Here is a 16,351-nt window from a genome sequence, read left to right as displayed (position 1 = left end):
ATAAAAAGGAAACAGCAAAGACAGAACTAACTTTTCTGACTGAGCACTGAAAATTGTTCCTGGTAAAAGAAGCTGTACTATAAGCATCTACATCTGGTTTTTTGGGTGGTTTTTTTTTTTTTTACCCACTGTTCATAAAATCTTACTTTGAAAACTTTTTTTTTAAAAAAAGGAAAGCCTATCCACAACTGTGCACATAAAAATTTGCTGTATAGCACTAAAAAGCATTGCTTGTTGTTTTTTTTTCAAGCCCTGTGATTTGTGAGACTTCACAAACATACCCAGGATTGGCAACTTGACTACTTAACATCCCTTTTCTTTCCATCCCAAGTTGAAGAGCCACAGCTTTAATCCCTGCAGCTCAAGCAAGGAGATTGTTGCATGAAAAACAAGTTGTCCATCGTACTTGAAAAATCATGGCAGTCACGTGAAGTTCCCAACGACTGGAAAAAGGGAAATATAACCCCCATTTTCAAGAAGGGGAAGGTGGAAGACCCAGGGAACAACAGACCAGTCACTTTCACCTCTGTGCCTGGCAAAATCTTGGAGCAGATTCTCGTGGAAAGCATGCTAAGGCACATGAAAAACAACGAGGTGGCTGGTGACAGCCAACATGGCTTCGCTAAGGGGACATCCTGTCTGACGAATTTGGTGGCCTTCTATGATGGGGCTACGGAACTGACGGACAGGGGCAGAGCAGTTGACGTCATCTACGTGGACTTGTGCAAAGCGTTCGACACTGTCCCGCACGACATCCTTGTCTCTAAATTGGAGAGACATCAATTTGATAGATGGACCACTCAGTGGATAAAGAACTGGCTTGATGGCCACATGCAGAGAGTTGTGGTCAACGACTCAATGTCCAGTTGGAAAACAGTAACGAGTGGTGTCCCTCAGGGATCGGTGTTGGGACCAATCTTGTTCAACATCTTTGTTGGCGACATGGACAGTGGGATTGAGCGCACCCTCAGCAAGTTTGCTGTGACACCAAGCTGTGTGGTTCGGTTGATACGCTGGAGGGAAGGGATGCCATCCAGAGGGACCCTGACACGCTTGTGAGGTGGGCCAATGCCAACCTCATGAAGTTCAACCAAGCCAAGTGCAAGGTCCTACACCTGGGTCCAGGCAATCCCAGGCACAGCTACAGGCTGGACAGAGAAGAGATTCAGAGCAGCCCTGTGGAGAAGGACTTGGGGGTGCTGGTGGAGGAGAAACTGAACACGACCCAGCAGTGCACAAGCAGTGTGCGCTTGCAGCCCAGAAAGCCAACCATATCCTGGGCTGCATCAAAAGAAGTGTGACCAGCAGGTTGAAGGAGGTGATCCTGCCCCTCTACTCTGCTCTCCTGAGATCTCACTTGGAGTATTGTGTACAGTTCTGGTGTCCTCAACAGAAAAAGGACATGGAGCTGTTGGAGCGAGTCCAGAGGAGGGCCACGAGGATGATAAGGGGGCTGCAGCACCTCCCATACAAAGACAGGCTGAGAGAGTTGAGGCTGTTCAGTCTGGAGAAGAGAAGGCTGCGTGGAGACCTCATAGCAGCCTTCCAGTATCTGAAGGGGGTCTACAAGGATGCTGGGGAGGGACTCTTCCTTAGGGACTATAGTGACAGGACAAGGGGTAATGGGTTCAAACTTAAACAGGGGAGGTTTAGATTAGATATAAGGAAGAAGTTCTTCACTGTGAGGGTGGTGAGGCACTGGAATGGGTTGCCCAAGGAAGTTGTGAATGCTCCATCCCTGGCAGTGTTCAAGGCCAGGCTGGATGGTGTCTTGGGTGACATGGTTTAGTGTGAGGCGTCCCTGGCCATGGCAGGGAGGTTGGAACTAGATGATCTTAAGGTCCTTTCCAACCCAAACCATTCTATGATTCTTCTACGATTTTCTGCCTTTACTCTGGTCAAATCGTGACACAAAAATCCTAAATCTTCTCTACACAGCAACTGACTGTTCCTTTGTCAGGCAATCCCCCTTCCTTTGAACTACTGCTTCTCTTACATAAACACGACCATGAAACATGAGAGCACAACTTAGAGGGCAGAAGCCTGAACCTCTTTCTGTATGGGGCATATCCAGGCCACACCAGAATTACTGGTTTATATCATCTTCTCTGCTCTTGTGTTCTGTTTTAAAACAAGTAGGACTGTGATGTGAGACCTTGCTGCAGCATATGTCTGCCACTGTGCCTAACGAGAATTCTAGATTCTGGCCTTAAGTCAGGCTTTTGGAGTATTGTTATAGCAAGTGAGAAGAGCTATATCCTCAAGATCCTGATCTGAGAAAAATGTGGTGGTTTGGGCAAATAAAATGCAATAGGTAGATGCTTCTCCTTTGGGGGCTGAGAGGGGGCAGGGTGAGCCTGAAAAGGCCAAAGGCACAGGTAAACCCTCAGCTCTGGTAAGACCCATCTGTCCTGGTGGTAGAAACAGCACTTGTGATGACGGTCCTGCAACCAGGGACAGGGGAGCTGCCGGTGAGCTGCTGTCAGACCCTCACCCCAGAGCCCAGCATGCTGCACCAGCAGCCACTCCTGGTATGTCTTCTTCAGGTGATGAAGGAGGGAGCAGGCAGCAGCCAAATAAATGGCAGCAGCAGCAGTCTCCTCCAAAGCATCGCATCCATAGAGGGCCTCTCCATCACACTGCCACTCCACGTAAGGGGGGAGGCAGGAATGGTGCTCCTCTGGCACAAGAAGAAACTAAGTGGTCAGCCAGTCAGAAAGATCAGGCACCACCAATCTGTGCTATGGATTAAGCTCTCCAATAGTACTACTGCATTTATCTTTATCAGGAGATTCATGAATACCCTTTAAAGTTTATTCTGCAGTAATAGAGAATCCTTCAAATAGATGATGAAAATTTGATTAAGACAGATTTTAAGGTTCCAAAGGTATCTGTCTTTGTAAGATGGTTTACATTCAATCTCATCTCCATCAGTACTCTGGTATCTATTTTAAGGTCAGCAACTAAGAAAAAAAATCAACAAAACAAACAACAAAACAAAATATAAAAAAACAAACTTTGGTTAAATTTTATTTACTTGTTACAAATAATTACATACAGAGAGCCCTCCTAAGCTTGCTAAGCCTTCCACCTATGAATGAAGCAATGGCTCTGAAGAGAGAGTGACCAGATTCCTGACCTGATCTCCACCAGAGGGGTTCTGTTATCAGCTTTAGGAATGGTTTAAAAGGGAGGAGAGTACCAGCTGCAGTTCCAGGAGACAGCGGCACGGACAACCCTGACAGAACAAAGTTTGCTGCCCACCAAAACGTTAGAGAAACAATGGAGTAGCCTTTTTCAATCAACACTCTGGGTCACCTTCAGCACAGCTGCACTGAACAGAGAGCACAGCCAGCCCCAGTGGAGTCAACAGATAACAAAAAAGAGCAGGCTATAAATTACGGTCTTTTCCAAGAAAACCTACAATTTGCTGAACATTCCCTTGTCCAAAGCAGTTAAAGAAACAGTTTTTGATTGTAAATGAGCATAGGCTTCCTCTCCAGCCCTCAAGTCATATAAAACTTTGGCTGCCACCAGTCTCCCAAAGTAATATATAGCACGTGGACCTGAGCTTGCAGAGTATTGCTATGCTTCTAGAAAGCAATTGTTGCACCTGGGTCTTTTGACACCCATTGTATCCTATGGTAATCAGCACAACATTCACTGAATAACACATAGATCCCAAGTGATGCTTTCCCTCCTACAGAAGCATTTTGAACAAATAAATTGAAAAAGAGCCTTCTAAAAGATGCACTGAAAAGCATCCAAATTTCAAGGCAATGCTTCCACTAACCCTCTATTTATATTATTTAATCTCTTTCAGCAAGATGGATAAATTTCACACTTCAGTTATCTTGAGGGCTACTTGTTTAAGATTATTAGAACAGTAAGGCTATAAATATACACCCTAGGAAGCTAAGTATCAGCAAGAAAGATGGACAAGTGTTTTTTTCCTAAGGCTTACCACTTGCTTAATCACACAAATCAGTATTTCCTTTCCAAATTCCACAGCAAGTGCATTTTTGGACAGAGCATTTTACTGACGAACAAAAAGCTTTGACAAAAAGACTGCACACTAAAGAGTACATAATTTCCTAACACTTACTGTTTTGCTAATCACCAGCTACTTGATGCTTCAGTATTCAAGTTTCCATTAAAAGTGGCAGATTTCGAGTCCTTCTGGTTCAAAAGAACAGAACAAACAGATCCCAAGTCACATTAACTATATATCAGTGTCTGTTTCAGCAGCAAACCAAAGGCACTTGCCATGGTACACCAGTAAGGTGCACTGAGCCATCGCAGAGCAAGGCTGCGTACTGCAGACAGCTGCTCACCACCTGCATCCTCACAGAGGCACCATAATTAAAATCTCTCGCCTCCACAATTTAGGCTGTTGAGTTTACACAGACTGTTTCCTTCTTTTACTAACTGAAGACTTTCTATACGGGTTATCATCACCCTAAGGAAAAATTCCTTGCAAATTCACATGTTTTTTTCATGAGAAGCTGCTCACAGTGAGACTACTTAAAGTGACTCAAGTCAATGTATTAAAACAACGTGTACAAGAGCACATAGTTTGAGGTTCCTATTGACACAAAACCAGGTTACCACATTAACATTAAAGGGAAAGCTTGAAGGCCTGAAGTTTTCCTGTCTCTTCTCCAGGAGAAGGAAGCATTTGAGACTGGGGGATAAGGGGAAGAAGGAAATAGAAGAACCTGTTTTTGCAGCTATTAAAGGGGAAAAAAAAACCTCAAAACCAACCAAAAAAAACCCAAAAAACACACCAAAAAGAAAAGGAAAAGGGGGGGGGGGGGGGGAAGAAAATATATCTGCATGCATTTTTGAGGAACACAAGTGGGGCTTTAGCCTACCCACTAATTGCTGTCTGTTCCCCAGCAGCAGCCCATGAGCTAATGGAGAGGGTGAAGCCAACGCCTCCCCAGCCTGGTCCCAAGGCACTGGGCTTCAGCAGAGATGGTACTTGGGAATGAGACATGACCTTTTCACTGACCAAGGTGGAGAGGGTCTAGCAGCCTTGCATCCTCCCTAAAAGCACATACTTGCCAGCTTTGCAAAACTCAAGACTGCGTGAATCAGCCTCCATCATTCTCAGTTTTCTTGTGCAACCTCTTTCACGTCTAAGGTAGCCCCTTTCCCTTCCTCATTTGTACTGCACGGTGAATACTCACCTGCCTTTGAAGCTCAAAAGGCTTTATGATTGTAGCGAGGCCTCACCATTTCAGAGGGCACTGCTAGCAAACAGCATAACTGAGAAGCACTTGCACATATCCCGGCCAAGGAGTTTTAGTACGTGCTAGCACTCAGCCCCCAAACTCCAAATCACTTTCAGTATAGAGATCCCTACTAGATGCAGGAAACTAAATATGATTATTGAAGCTTTCCTATGTTAACTTGGACAATGAGTGTATATTGTAACTAGACTAGTAATTTGAAATATTAGACTATTAAAAAATTATTCGAAATAACAATAAATTATTTACTCCAAATATAGTTACTCTTTTATGACCATAAATGTGACTGATGCATTCTTTGTGAAAGAGACAGTAATAATTACACAAAGCTCCTTCACAGAATATTCAGATCTTTACCACACTTTAAAAAATGGAAATATTTAATTCATCTTTACCATGCAGCAATTAGATAGCCTGAATGAGTGTCAGACTGCCAAAATATACAAGATAAAAAGCCCACCATAGGTCAAAGGCTGACAGGAGGCTGATCCCTTTTCATAGCTGTCTTTCCTGTTATTCTCTTAACAGGGAAAACAAGTAATAGGACAGTGTCCTCATTTATTCTCTGAACTTCATCGATTTAGTCTAGCAGGCCAAAGGCACCCAGATACCATAGCAGTACCTGATAGTAATCCATAGGCTACACATACAGGTCTGTCCTCTTCAAATACCCTAGCTGAAACAGTACTACTTTTTAAAAGCTGTTGGCACTAACAAAGTACATCAAAGTACAGTGGTGTTGCCTTGATGAGATCTCTGCTTTTGTCAAAAGCTACAGCAAAATAAAAAAGTATAAACAAGTTGACCATATACTGATTTATTTCTTGCACCTCCAGGGACATTTTCTGACAACACAGGAAGTTTAATAAAAGATAAATGTCATATTTTCTTGCAACTAAAAAAGTAGGCTAACACTTGTCATATCACCTTTCCTTCCATTACAAACCACTGTGATACTTTGGAAGTTACAACCTACTGTAGAACAGTAGCACAAACAACTTCTCTGTGAGTACAAGAGAAGTTCTGTACCATCCCAAAATTCAGAAACTGTCCTTTAGGAAATATTGCTCAGCCTCAAAACTGAGGTCAGCATCTTCACTCTTCCACTGTTCCCAACTGGGGTGCTTCAGACTCATGCTCCACGGTTCTATCCACCCCAGTAACCAGCTCTTCCTCTTAGCCAGAGTCCTTCTCAAGCACTTATGGGCTGTGATTACTAGGAGCTAACTACATGCTTTAGTGGGCAGTTCAGGTCATAATTTTAGTGTAACCACAAGTAGACTTGTAGAACAAAAAGGCAACAGCAGAACCACAACCTCAGGCCCTGCAGCCATTAAATTTTACACGTAGCAGTAATACAGAAGGACATTCTCCCTAATATGTTATGGACAAATTCAGACATCTATCACTGAAATAATTACAAGAAACATCTAAAAATTAATTACATCTGTATCCATCAGCATATTTATGCCAACACTGTAACCATGTGGTATCTAAGCTTCTTACAGAATTTATGACCAGAAGAGAGTATTAGTATCATCTTGTCTGGCTTGCTGAATAATACAGGTCATAAAACCATACAATAATTTCTACATCAAGCTTGGTGCAGCTAGAGCCTTGTCTGCCTATTAACAGTTTAATACTGAGCAAAGAACAATTCAACACATCCTTAAAAATTGCCTTTTGCCTTAATTGGAAAAATTCATACCCCACTACGTGAAAATATCAGCCGTTTCAGCACCCAACCAATGGATTATCGTCATCAACCAATGGATTATCAGCATCAAAGCAGTTCAGAAACTACTGTCTTTATATACAGTCTTAAAGATTAAGGTTGATGAGCAAACTGGACAAAATAACTGTACTGCTTAGCGAACAACTTCGAAAGCTCAACATAAATGCTTTTCCTCAGAAGAAACAAGGTCCTTTCCCAAGTTTTAGCATCAAAGGCAAACAATGAAAAATCACCCTTTCCATGGTGGCTGAAAAGGAAAAAGCAACAAATAAAGCACTGGAGAGCACGATGCCACAGTGAAAACAGAAAATGAACTGCAAATAAGGACCCATCAGTTGTTAGGGCTTTTAGTGCTGTGCTGAAGTGCCCATAGAGCAGAAGTGCCTCTAAAGCTTGCCTCACACACAAGGCATCTGGCTTCTTACTGGAAAATGCATCTCAAAAGAGACATACCAAATTATACAAGAGAACAAAACTTCAGCTTTTGGGTAGGAAGCCAAAATTAGAACTGGGATTCATTTTTGCCACTGTGAAGTGATACATGCCAAGGTGTTACAAAACCAAAACACAGCTGTTATTTTGTCTGGACCACTTTTCATACTGCCAAGAAAAGCTTCACTCATGCTATAATTAGAGAGCAGACATCCCAGAGCTCGCTGGGCTTGTAAGTACAGGTATAAATTGTGAAACTTTCCACTAAAGATCGTGCTGCATATGATTTACTAAATTTATTAAAATAGGGAGGGAAGAAACTGCTCTAGTCACTGGTCTGAAAAGCAAAATTATTAGCACTTAAGGTGATGACTGGAGTAAGAAAGCAGAAAACATCCGTCTTCCCTGCTCATACAGAGGGCCTGAGCAGGATTTTCCCTCCCTCCAAATCTTCATCTCTCATGTATGGGGCAGAACTGACTGAAGCCAAAAGAATTTCTCTCTGGATGGTGAATAGACTTGATTAGCGAGTTGCTTTTTCGGCTGAACAGAAAAACAGACAATATTTGAGGCTTTTTCATGCAATTAGACTTTCGTGAGCCAGAGAGCTACGATTCATAAATTCATGGATGATACAGAAGTTGCTCAGTGACTTCACTGCCTTCAGTTCAAAGTCACTACACCAAGATCATAAATTTCAATTTCATATGCTGAAATGGCTGATTTCAGTGATGCCCTTTGAAGACATGTTATAGAATCATAGAATCATAGAATCGTAAGGGTTGGAAAGGACCTTAAGATTATCTAGTTCCAACCCCCCTGCCATGGCCAGGGACACCTTGCCCTAAACCACGTGGCTCAAGGCTCTGTCCAACCTGGCCTTGAACACTGCCAGGGATGGAGCATCCACAACCTCCCTGGGCAACCCATTCCAGTGCTTCACCACCCTCACAGTGAAGAACTTCTTCCTTATATCTAGTCTAAACCTCCCCTGTTTAAGTTTGAACCCATTACCCCTTGTCCTGTCACTACAGTCCCTAACGAAGAGTCCCTCCCCAGCATCCTTGTAGACCCCCTTCAGATACTGGAAGGCTGCTATGAGGTCTCCACGCAGCCTTCTCTTCTCCAGGCTGAACAGCCCCAACTCTCTCAGCCTGTCTTCATACGGGAGGTGCTCCAGCCCTCTTATCATCCTTGTGGCCCTCCTCTGGACTCGCTCCAACAGCTCCATGTCCTTTTTCTGTTGAGGACACCAGAACTGTACGCAGTACTCCAAGTGAGGTCTCACGAGAGCAGAGTAGAGGGGCAGGATCACCTCCTTCGACCTGCTGGTCACGCTTCTTTTGATGCAGCCCAGGATACGGTTGGCTTTCTGGGCTGCAAGCGCACACTGCTGGCTCATGTTAAGCTTCTCGTCAACCAACACCCCCAAGTCCTTTTCTGCAGGGCTGCTCTGAATCTCTTCTCTGCCCAGCCTGTAGCAGTGCCTGGGATTGCGCCGACCCAGGTGTAGGACCTTACACTTGGCTTGGTTAAACTTCAGAAGGTTGGCATCGGCCCACCTCACAAGCGTGTCAAGGTCCCTCTAGATGGCATCCCTTCCCTCCAGCATATCAACCGAACCACACAGCTTGGTGTCGTCGGCAAACTTGCTGAGGGCGCACTCAATCTCACTGTCCATGTCGCCGACAAAGATGTTGAACAGGACCGGTCCCAACACCGATCCCTGAGGGACACCACTCGTTACAGGGATCGGTGTTGGGACACCACTCGTTACAGGGATCGGTGTTGGGACACCACTCGTTACAGGGATCGGTGTTGGGACCGGTCCTGTTCAACATCTTTGTCGGCGACATGGACAGTGGGATTGAGTGCGCCCTCAGCAAGTTTGCCGACGACACCAAGCTGTGTGGTTCAGTTGATAGGAACATCCATATCTGATGAAGACATCCATATCTGTTGGTATCTGTAGACTTTACAATAAATTCTGCTGCATGATAGTTGCAGTACCAATAATTATGTTCTTAAGGATGATTTCTTTCTACTTACTGATTAATATTACAAAGAATTATTTGGCCCCATTGAGAATATTCTGAGCATAGGGGACTACAGAATTATTGTTTAAATAAACAATATCTTTCAAGAATAATTAGTTGTGTTGTAGGATAATGGTAAAGCAGTAAAATGTAATGACATCTAAAATGTACAGTTTCTCTCCCTCAGGATTTTCCTGCAATGACCTTGAAAACCAGCCTACCTTTTCTGGAGAATCTTTTGACTGGTATAAGATGGCAGTTTACATATACGTATCTGTGCACTTGTAGCCATCATTAAAGCACACAGAATCTCTGATTTAGCAAAAACTGCCAGTTGCATTTTACAAACTCCAAGGTATACTTTGTGGGGACAGTCTCCCAGCTCATGTTTGATTATCTGCACATGGCACATGCTGAATACATATTGGATGATGGAAACAGGCTGAGTCAATGCTACCAATTCTAGCAGAGGAGCTGATGACATTTGTCACCTTCAGCTGTAGTACAGTCAGGGGCGTAAAGATAGCTCTTGGTTTTTTACAATCTGAAAAGACACTAAATTTTAGAAATTGTATGGAGTTCCTAGGCTTGTAGAAACTTTTTATTTATTGATATAACAGCCCTTGTATAGGTGTCGGCTCCCATTTAACAGACTAGACAAAACCCAAAATTATTAAGCTCAAGTCAAAGTACAAGAATACCCATACCTTTAGCAATGATTGCTAGCAGTTTACACTACTCTATGATGCATGTGGTAGATCCATAACAACACATCTGCTTCTTTACAAGATAATTTGAGATACAGTACTTCCCCATAGTGGTCCGCAAAAATGCATCAAAAATTGTATAGAAATTTAATCGTGCAGATTATTAACTTGCTTTCTGTATTTCTCTCCCTTCTTGGGCTGAGAATTGATGAGGCTTGATTTGTTGCCAGATATGATCCCCTATTGCTATTGGAAGTGGTGATTCACAGGTGTATTTTTTAAATGAATGCTTTTGTTGGATACACCCATTGCATCTCAGTGTGTTTTACTGAGACCTGGCAAATTCAATTGCACCATCAATTCTACAGATCTCTGAATCTTCATGTAGCACAGAAGACCACATTCATTTCGCTAACCTTTCAAATGTTTTGCTGACATGAATTTCTGCACATGATTCATTTAATTTACACCACAGACAGGTTTTGGGATGGTTTCAGTGGTGCCAAGTCCGCGCCCACACTTGCTCTACCTAGAGAGATCCTGTTTACATTTTATTATTGCCAGAGGACAATATGTGACCTACGAAGCCAGCAGGCTACCACCTAAACAAGCCTACAAACATGAATAATTCAACCTTCAGAAGATTCAGGCACAAATCTAGTCTCGCTTCAGGACACAAAATCAATGGGTTACAACATTAAGAGTTCCGCAGTTCAGCAGTCCTATTGCATTTTCACATGCTGTCAAAAAGTTGAATGCAGTACCACCAATTCAATTTCATTGAAAATGATGCACTGACCACACAAAAAACCCAAACAAACCAAACCAACCACCACAAACAAAAAATCCCAAAACATTTGGAAGGTTTTATACTTTAAAAGGCAGAACAGCAGTAACTGAGAAGGGAGAGAATTCAAGTCAATAAAACAGGCTCGGCCTACCAAAAAAAAAAAAATTAGGTATTGTAAGCTGCACAACAATCCCCTCCTCACATCATTAAAAACAGTGATAGCAGAAAAACAAGCAAACTGAAATTATGGCATTGGATGTATATTTCAGTGACCATCTTGGGAAAAATCCATTCCCGTGGAAAGACTGTTATATATTAAAAGTCTTTACTACACTATACTGATGAAATAGCCTGACTCAAGTTTTGCTGCCCTGAGTAACAGCAGCTAACTTACCAGCTCATGGACTACTCTAAACAGCATGTGTCTGCAGTTGCTGGAGACAAACCTGCGAAAAGCAGCTCTCCCTACTTTGCCCATACTACACTATTCTCATCATTACTGTCAGGTTTGGATGATCAGGGACACGGAAGAGAATTCAAAGTTACAGCATTAAGTTGGGGAACAATACAGATACTATAAATGAAATCTCTAGGGGTACCACAACTTGAGCCAAATTAGCAGCACTTAAGCATGCAACTTTTCACACACCTCCTAAGACAGATAAGAACTATATAAAGGATCTTTTTCTGCAGAAACAGGATTTCATTTTCTTCTGTTTTGCCAAATAAGAGTTTGACTAGGACTGCACAATTGTTCCTTACATAAACATCTATAGCCAAATACTACTTTGTTACCCTATCGCTGCCAAGCGCTTGTTTGATTCAACTGTCAGGTGCCTTCTCAGTACTGATTTATTAAAACTAGTTAGCCAGGTATTTGGAAAAAAACTTGATAGCGACTATAGTGCAGTTTCCAAACTTATTTTGCCATGCTGGAGCACTAATGCGGGTGGCCTGCTGCTTTTCCTATTAAACATTAATAGGGAGGGCTGTGAGGCTGGGTACATTTAGACTTTGGCAAAACACAACACACTTGCTGATAACGCTGTGCAAAATACCTGCTTTCTTTGACTGAAATGTAATGTTCATCTTCCTAAAACCACTTGTCCATATAAAAAAGTAGTAATTTACAAATCTCTCTGGAGTGCAACAAACAAAACTTCAGCCAGCATTAAAAGCAGCCTGCCCTGACAAAAAGTTTTATGCTTGCTTTTTAATATGTCTAGACACCACTGTCACACAGAAAGAATACTTTTTCCCATTAAAAAGAAAAAAACCAAACAACCAAAACAAAATAAACAAAAAATCCCAACAAAAATAAAATCAAACAAAAACCAACCAGACAAACAAATCCAAACAAATCAAACCACCGAAAACGATGGTAGCTTGCGTAATGAGGTAGAAACCACAGGGACACAGAATAACTCTAATGTATGAAAAGGGGACTTTTTCTTCTTTGGTCTATTGTTTAAAATGAATTAAACATGCATCCTGGGTTCAGCTGTAACAGTTACGTTTCTCCTTCCTAGTAGCTGGTGCAGTGCTGTGTTTTCGACTTTAGTCTCAGAACAATGCTGATAACACACTGATGGTTTTAGTTGTTGCTAAGCAATGCTTACTCCGATCAAGGACTTTCCAGTCTCTCATGCTCTGCCAGCAGGGGTACAAAAAGTCAGGAGGGAGCAGAGACAGGACACCTGACCCAAACTAGCCAAAGGGGTATTCCATACCACAGCACGTCATGCCCAGTATATAAACTGGGGGGAGTTAGCCAAAAGGCCCAGATTGCTGCTTGGGTCCCGCTGGGTATCGGTTAGCAGTTGGTGAGCTTGTGTGTGTTGGTGTGCATTGCTTGTGTTTATTGTTTTCTTTTCCTTTTCTCCTTTTAGTTTATATTCTCTCCCCTTGTTATTTCCCTTATCATTATTATTATTGGTGGTAGCAGTAGTAGTTTTGTATTATACCTTAGTGATTGGACTGTTTCTATCCCAACCTGTGGGAGTTACATTCTTTCGATTCTTCTTCCCATCCCTCCAGGAGCTGGGGGGAGGGAAGAAAGGTGGGGAGTGAGTGAGCAGCTGCGTGGTTCTGAGTTACTGGCTGGGCTTAAACCACAACAACATGATCTAACCTTCCCTGGCTTTTCAAACTGTATTTTGCCCTTTTTTTTTTTTCTTTTTTCCCAAGGCCTTAAGTGAATAACGAAACTTTTAAAAGTACGAAATGTTACAAGAAGAGAGTGGGAAGGGGAGGGAGGCAGCAGCAAAAAAAGGGAAGGAAAAAAAAACCCAGGCCACGTAAGATGAGAGCTGGAAGGCAGATGAGTCAACATGATTTCAAATAAGATTTCCCATCGTCCCTATAGTTTTGTCAGAAACACTTTGAGTACATGAAGCACAGACTGATCCCACACTTTGGGCAGTGCACAGCACTCTTGTACCTGACACCACAGTGACCACTTGACTTTATACTGCAAAACAAATTCTCCTTTTCACATGAAATTTTGTTCCAGCTGAAATCTTAAATCTGGAATACATGCATCACATATTCTCATGTGCTCATAATTTCCACGCATTCATGGAAATTATACAAAGCAATGCTATTATCAGTAAAAATTATCAGATCTGCAAAAGTATAACCTATATTCTTGTATCTGTAATAGCCAATACTCTCCAGCAGAATCATAAAGCCATTACCCAAGATGATGGGAGCTGAAACACTGTGAATATAGGAAAAGGCAGATGGTATATATCCCAGGATCAGCAGGGCAGATGGATCACCAACCTGGATTTGGCAGGCACAGCCCTGAGCCACAACTCATCAGACCTGCCAGAGACAGGCGGATTTGTACAGAGCTATTGAAGGGCACAGAGCTGGAGCTGGGCTGCTTGCGCATGCTTGTGCCAAAGGCAATAAGCCCTCACAGAGTAATCAGGGCAAGAGGAAGTGCTTTGGACCACAGAGACATGGTTTATACAACCTCCAACAAGCTCCCAAGCTCTCACCATCCCAACACTCCCCCCCAACAGGATGAATGCAAGAGCATGCTTCTCTCTGCCTGCTGACACAAAGCTCTTCTTTCCCTCTCTGGGAGGCTGTGCTCAGGTCTCAGACCTACCATACCCAACTTGCACCAGGCTCTCTGAGACAGATCCCAGCCAGATGTTAATTATTGCTGGAGGGCACAAGGCCACACAGACAATGTGCATATCTGGAGTATATGCAATCGCTACAGTTTATTCCCAGCTGTGAAACACTACCTTCTTCCTATGGGAGACTTCAGCTCTATGGAAAGCAGTCCTGGACCAATCAGGTTGGTTCAGGTTTTCTTGTTCGCAAAGATGGTGATAAAGGGTTTCATATTGCATTTTATATTCTTTTTGCTGTATTTATATAAAAATTAATTTTTTAAAAGGTACTGTTAAATGGAGTTAGTAAGACAAAACAGAACGTAGAAATTTAATTTAAACTCAAAATCTGCAATGAAGTGATTTAACTAATTCAGAGGGGGTTTGAGCACTCAGATTTCCAATGGGTTTTAGAAATCTGATATGCTTTTGTTAAACCCAATTTTATGCCATCTAAATCAATTTTCGAGAGAGCCACTAATGGTTTTAAATTTGAAATAAAAACTTGCTTGAAAAATTCTGAGTCTCTTAAATAAGGTTCTTCATCACAGTATATTCATTTAAGATTTTCAGAAATTGTAATAAATACAACTCTAACAGAAATATCAGAATAAAAAAAATTAAAAAAAAAAAACCCAATTAAAAAATCATTTCCGTTACCAACTCTACTCCCACTGGAGAGTTTGAAGTGAAAACACAACTTGCAAAATGTTTCCCATGTACTAAATTTCCTTCTCCTTCTGAAGCTTTGGAAAAGAAAGAAAATATTATCTCCCTGATATTGTTCCTTTTTTCCACTTTACTTTTTTTTCCCAGTGTGTGGAGAAAGGGAAAGGAAAAATCATATTTTGTCATGCTAACTGATGTTTTCACAACTTGAACCCTGGAAAAAGTTAAAAGTGGTCATCCTCAATTGCTTTACTTCAATTTTACTTCAGTTCTTCCCTTGGTGTTTCCCCTGGGGAGAGCAGGGGGGAGGGAAGACGAAGAAGAATGCAAAATACAAGGACTTGCCACAATTAACTGTTTATAAACTTCAAAGGTGTTCAGAAACTACAGCTCTAAGGGGAATAAGTGAACTACGTTGCTCCTTTTCAAATTTCCGGGAATTCCTCTTGTACTACAAGATCTTTGTTAAAAAATAATACAGGGAGCTCTATGATAGCATGTAGAACAATTGTTCTTTTACAAAGGAAGTCCTCAATATCTTGAGCTAAATAAATAAGTAACTGCTCTATATTACCACAACAATTAGTTTCACCCACTCACTCTTTATGAATGGATTTGAATACTATAAAGGAATATCTCTATTACCTGAAACCAAAGTAGGAAATTTAGTGGGATTTCACGTATCTATAAATTATAAATTACTTGTCATGATTAAGGTTGTTGACTAAACTCTACCCTGCTGTCACTTTGCATTTGTGTACAAGCTGATTTGACTGCCAGTTGATATGTATCTCATTTGCCATGGTTCACAATGACAGTTTCAACCTCTTAATGGTGCCACAAGCATGGAACAGAAGAAAACACTGCCCAAAACAGCTTCAGAGATACAGTTCTGCTACTTTAAAGCAGTGTATTGAAACAGCATAGCAAACCATTTTCGTAGTAAGATGAAAGGCATTTGAAAGGTACTGGAATAGTCACTTAAAAAATTAAAATAAGCAGACTGTAAGTACTCCACTATTGCTCACAGCAACCTCAATTCCACCCCCTCACAGCCACGTACTTAAGGAAAGCAAAGGTAAGGTTCCTATTTCATTATTTTCTCTCACACTGTAATTTTCATCTACCTCCCCAACCCTTTTTAACAGGAGCAAGGGCACTGCAGACTTCTGAGGCTCTAGGTTTCTTGTCCAAGAGTCTTTATTTTAAGTCCCATCCCAATTACAAAAGCTAGCCTCTTGATCTAAGTTCACACGATAACTATTGAGCAAGGGATGGGTGTTTCTTATCAGGACAGGAATTTTTTGAGTCCTGTATATAAAAAGATGAGTTAATCTCAGAACTGTAGCAATCTCTCCAGTCTGTATGGGGGGAAAAAAAAAAACAAACCCCAAAAAAAACACCAACAAGAGTTTGGGTTTAGGGTTTGCCTTTGGGGGGTCTTCAGGAAAATTCATTGCCTATGCATGTGTACACTTGAAAAAAAGTCAGCAGGTGGGACATAATGAAGAAGTTGGGTTAAAGACTGCACACTTTAAATATCAGCATTTCTTTTTTTTTTTTTTATTTTCTCTCTTTAGAAAATTCCAGTGCTCCCCC

This window comes from Strigops habroptila, chromosome 5 (genome assembly GCF_004027225.2).
Source record: "Strigops habroptila isolate Jane chromosome 5, bStrHab1.2.pri, whole genome shotgun sequence".
In the NCBI taxonomy this organism is placed as follows: domain Eukaryota; kingdom Metazoa; phylum Chordata; class Aves; order Psittaciformes; family Psittacidae; genus Strigops; species Strigops habroptila.
Note: the sequence above shows the minus strand (reverse complement) of the source record.